This window comes from Moschus berezovskii, chromosome 10, assembly GCF_049115385.1.
Source record: "Moschus berezovskii isolate FMDL1 chromosome 10, NW_MosBer_1.0, whole genome shotgun sequence".
NCBI lineage: Eukaryota > Metazoa > Chordata > Mammalia > Artiodactyla > Moschidae > Moschus > Moschus berezovskii.
In genome coordinates, this window is record NC_142469.1 from 56944845 (window position 1) to 56950844 (window position 6000).

Genomic DNA, 6000 nt, shown 5'->3' on the forward strand with positions numbered 1-6000 from the left:
AAATGAATGGCCTTCTAGCAAATCCATGGCTCTTTTGAGACATATCTAAATCCCACATGGTAAATAATTTTGATCAAATTGCATTTAGCTTTATAAATAGCAGTTGCATCATCATGTGGTACAAAGAAATGATTTAATGTAGCCATCAAGATACATATTGAAATAAAAATATTTCTCAATGAGAAAACTTTCAGAATTTGTGTTATTGCTTAGAAATACTTTGTATATGGCTTTTGGCTCTAAATTTGATTATATTCTGCCCTAGCTTTTATTTTAGATTGGACTGTGAGTCTACTTTGCAATTTGGGACAACCTATTTTTTGAACATATTTTCATAGAAGAGTTTCCTTCTGAATATAACCAGGATTCTAGGAATAAAGATGGCAGAGTAGAGAAGGATCACAGGATCCCTCCTCCCAAAGTTTAAAAACAATGTGAAGTGTCTGGCCCCGAGTTCCCAATAGCAGTTAAGTAAGGAAAATGGTATGGTTTTTATTAATGAACTTTAAAAAGTGGTGGTAAAAGAAAAAACACAAGATACTATGCAGAGAGATGTGTTTCCTTACTTTCAGTTTTTAAGAAGTGAGGCAAAGGAAGGAAGATGACTGGAAAAAAAGAAAGAAAGATAGAAGGGAAAGAAAACCAAAAACAGTTCTCCTCAATATCCTATTTTGGAGAAAAGTGACTTGAGAGCAGTTTTCCTGTACAAAGTCAAGGAAAAACGTTCTAAAGCAGAACGTTTGTGTATTCAGTAGAGATAGAATGATAAGAAGCCAGCTCTTGCGGTTTTCCAGGACGCTGAGAAGCCTAAAGGAGCAATAGTGATACTGGACATTTGATGAGATTCATCAGAAGAGCCCAGAAGCCAATTCCTCAGCAAAAGTTCCACTCAATGCCAGCAAGGATTGACCACTGCCTTATGTGACAATTCTTTTCATGTCAACTTGACCAAGCCCTGATATCCAGATATTTGGTCAAAAGTCATTCTAGATGTTTCTGTAAGGGTATTTTCTTAGATAAAATTCTTTGAGGAAAGCAGATTATGCTCCAGAATGTGGGTGGACCTCACCCAATCATTTGAGGGCCTGACTAGAAAAAAGAGTGTCTTCCCTGAGGAGAAGGGAATTCTGTCAGCAGAAGGCCTTCAGACTCCAATTCTACCAGCTCTTCCCTCTGTTTCCAGCCCTGCTGGCCTACCCTGCAGATTTTGACTTGTCAGCTTCCACAATCACATAAGCCAATTCCTTAAAATAAATCTCTGTCTCTTTATAGATACACATACATATCCTACTGTTTCTGTTTCGCTGGAGAACTGTGACCAGTGCTGCTTAGTAAGGTAAAATTTAATTTCTTGCTCAGTTCCGGTTAACATATTAGCACAGGGCATTCTACTTAGTTAATTAAGGATCCAAGAACCTTGCATCTGGTGGCTTTAACTAATTCTGGGGCCTTTAAGTTCTTTTCTTGACATTTAGGTTAAGATCCCCTGCACCTGATGAGCAAACAAGGAAGGATAAAATGATCATTTGTGGGAGATTTTTCTAGATTGGTCCTAGACCAGCACCGATCACTCTGTTCATTGCCCATTAGGCTGTTAGGTCATGGGGTCACCCCACTGCCAGGCAGGCTACCAGGGAGGCTGGGGAATGTTGTATATCCATGTGCCAAGAAGAAAGATGAAAGGTACTTTGTGACCTCATAGGGGTCTCATTCATGTGCTTTTAACCTAACTCATAGATATGTTTGCTGTTGTTCAGTTGCTAAGTTGTGTCTGACTCTTTCCATGGACTGCAGCCTGCCAGGCTTCCCTATCCTTCACTATCTTCTGAAATTTGCTCAAATTCATGTCCATTGAGTCAATGATGCCATCCAACCATCTCATCCTCTGTCACCCCCTTCTCCTTTTGCCCTTAATCTTTCCCAGCATCAGGGTCTTTTCCAATGAGTTGGCTCTTCCCATCAGGTGGCTAAAGTACTGGAGATGTAGCTTCAGCATCATTCCTTCCAATGAATATTCAGGGTTGATTTCCTTTAGGATTGGCTGGTTTGATTTCCTTGCTCTCCAAGGGTCTCTCAAGAGTCTTCTTCAGCATCCTACAATTCAAAAACATAAATTCTTCACCACTCAGCCTTCTTTGTGGTCCAACTCTCACATCTGTACATGATTACTGGAGAAACCATAGCTTTGACTATATGGACCTTTGTTGGCAAAGCCATGTGTCTGCTTTTTAATATGATGTCTAGGTTTGTCATAGTATTTCTTCCAAGGAGCAAACATCTTTTAATTTCATGGCTGCAGTCACTGTCCATAATGATTTTGGAGAAGATAAAGTCTGTCACTATTTCCATTATTTCCACATCTATTTGCCATGAAGTGAGGGGCCAGAAGGAGAAAAAGAAAGATATACCCATCTGAATGCAGAGTTCCAAAGAATAGTGAGGAGAGATAAGAAAGCCTTCCTAAGTGATCAATGCAAAGAAACAGAGGAAAACAATAGACTGGGAAAGACTAGAGCTCTCTTTAAGAAAATTAGAGATACGAAGGGAACTTTTCATACAAATATGGGCACAAAAGGTCAGAAACGCTAAGGACCTAACAGAAGCAGAATGTATTAAGAAGAGGTGGTAAGACCACACAGAAGAACTATACAAAAAAGATCTTAATGACCCAGTTAACCATGGTGGTGTGACCCCTCACCTAGAGCCAGACATCCTGGAGTGTGAGGTCAAATGGGCCTTAGGAAGCATCACTACGAACAAAGCTAGTGGACACGATGGAATTCCAGCTGAGCTATTTCAAATCTTAAAAGATGATGCTGTGAAAGTGCTACACTCAATATGCCAGCAAATTTAGAAAACTCAGCAGTGGCCACAGGACTGGAAAGGTTCAGTTTTCATTCCAATCCCAAAGAAAGGCAATGCCAAAGAATGCTCAAACTACCGCACAATCGCACTCATCTCATATGCTAGCAAAGTAGTGCTCAAAATTCTCTAAGCCAGGCTTCAACAGTACATGAACCGAGAACTTCCAGATTTCAAGCTGAATTTAGAAAAGGCAGAGGAACCAGAGATCAAATTGCCAACATCCATTGGACCGTTGAAAAAGCAAGAGAGTTCCAGAAAAACATCTATTTCTGCTTTATTGACTATGCCAAAACCTTTAACTGTGTGGATCACAACGAACTGTGGAAAATTCTGAAAGAGATGGGAATACCAGACCACCTGACCTGCCTCCTGAGAATTCTGTATGGAGGTCAAGAAGCATCAGTTAGAACCGCACAGGGAACAACAGACTAGTTCCAAATTGGAAAAGGATTACGTCAAGGCTGTATATTGTCACCCTGTTTATTTAATTTATATGCAGAATACATCATGTGAAATGCCAGACTGGATGAAGCACAGCTGGAATCAAGACTGTGGAGAGAAATATCAATAACCTCAGATATGCAGATGACACCACCCTTATGGCAGAAAGTGAAGAGGAACTAAAGAGCCTCTTGATGAAGGTGAAAGAGGAAAATGAAAAAGCTGGCTTAAAACTCAACATTCAAGAAACTAAGATCATGGTATCTGGTTCCATCATTTCATGGCAAATAGATGGGGAAAAATTGGAAACAGTGACAGGTTTTATTTTCTTGGGCTCCAAAATCACTGCAAATGGTGACTGCAGCCCTGAAATTAAAAGATGCTTGCTCTTTGGAAGAAAAGCTACGACCAACCTACACAGCATATTAAAAAGCAGAGACATTTCTTTGCCTACAAAGGTCTGTATAGTCAAAGCTATGATTTTTTCCAGTAGTCATGTATGGATGTGAGAGTTGGACCATAAAGAAAGCTGAGTGCTGAAGAACTGATGCTTTTGAACTGTGATGTTGGAGAAGACTGTTGATGGTTCCTTGATCTCCTTGCAAGGAGATCAAGCCAGGCAATCTTAAAGGAAATTAATCCTCAATATTCATTGGAAGGACTGATGCTGACGCTCCAATACTTTGGTCACCTGATACGAAGGACTGACTCATTTGGAAAAACCCTGATGCTGGGAAAGATTGAAGGCAGGAGATGGTGATGGTTGGATGGCATCACCGACTTGATAGACATGAGTTTGAGCAAGCTCCAGGAATTGGTGATGGACAGGAAAGCCTGGTGTGCTGCAGTCAATAGGGTCACAAAGAATCGGACATGACTGAGTGACTAAACTGAACTGAACTGATGAGACCAGATGCCATGATCTTAGTTTTTTGAATATTGAGTTTTAAGGCAGCTTTTCCACTCTCCTCTTTCACCTTCATCAGAGGCTCTTAATTCCTCGTCACTATTTGCCATTAGGGTGGTATCATCTGCATATCTGGTGGTTATTGATATTTCTTCTGGCAATCTTGATTTCAGCTTGTGCTTCTTATAGCACGGCATTTTGTACAATGTACTGTACATATAAGTTAAATAAACAGAGTGACAATATACGGTCTTGACAGACACCCTTCCCAATTTTGAACCAGTCTGTTGTTCCTTGTCTGGTTCTAACTGTTGATTCTTGACCTGCATACAGGTTTCTCAGGAGGAACCTCTTTAGTTTACCAAATTGGAAAATGCTTGAAAAACAGTGAAGTCTCATTATACAAATGTGTGGTGATATTATCATCACTCTCCCAGATACTAAGATTCTACAAAAAAGACTGATTTTTCAGGTCCTTGGTGAGCTCAGTGTACTGCGTGATATTAGTAATCAAGAGATGTATTTCATGGGAAGCATTTGAATGGACTACTTAAAATAATATTTGTTGTTCTTCCTGATGATAAAATATAGAGAAAAGCATAAAGAGAAAACCCAGGCATCCCTAATCTTTGTACACAGATCTGTTCAATTAAAACTATAAGATGTGGGACTTCCCTGGCAGTTCAGTGGTTAAGACTTCGTCTTCCAATGCAGGGAATGTGGGTTTGATCCCTGGTCAGGAAGCTGAGATCCCACATGCCTCATGACCAAAAAACCCAAAATGTGAAACAGTAACAATATTGTAAGAAATTCATTGAAGACGTTAAAAATGGTCCACATTAAAAAAAAAAAAGTTTAAAACTCTAAGATGTAACAACTCTCATCCAAACTGGATTAAGCAGAAAAAAGAATTTGTTGGCTTGTGGAGCTGAGCAGTGGGGGTCTCTCCCTAGCTGTAGGTGGATTCCTCCAGCAGGACTCTGACCTTCCTTCCCAGTGGTCCTCTGAGCTTGGCCTCCTCTTCACCTGGCCTTGGTCTCAGCTTGGTTCTCTTAGGAGGGCAGATGGCTGCTCTGGTTCTGATGTCATACTGTTTCGCTGTACCAACCAGAGGAAGGCAGGATGGCCCTTTTAGTTGCTTTCTCTGAAGAGCCAGGACACTGTTTTCCTTTCCTCCCAGAAAAATCTGATGTCTTACAGGCCTGAACTGTGGGCTTATCCCTGATTCAGTTATGGAAGTAAGGATTTGCTCATGTTAGACAAAACTCACCCTAGGAGCTGAGTGACTCCAGGAACAACTCTTTCTGAGCACATAGGCTGCACAGGAAGACACAGACACCAGATGAAAGTTGGAGAGTTGTTATCAAGAAGAATGGGGAATGGATACCATTGTCTAAAGGGTCAAAGCCTCCACACACCCATAAACACACACATACTCACTCGGCTTTAACAGAATCAGTAGTATATTGTACATACTCTCTTTTGTGGTCTGTTTTACTTTTCCCACCTAAAGACACATCGTAACCATTTCCCCATGCTATTAGATATTTTTAATAATTTGGTTGTCAGTGACTTCAATTCTTGCACTGTGTGCATCAATCATAGTTTAACAAATCTTACTGTTAGATACTTAAGTAATTTCCAAAATTTTTGGTATTGCACTGCAATACATGTCCTTATACATATTTTGTGTACATCTCTAATGATCATTTTAATTTTATTTATTCAATTGATTTCATCTGCAAATCATTTTTGCAGCATATTGCTAATTTCATACCTGGCAATGA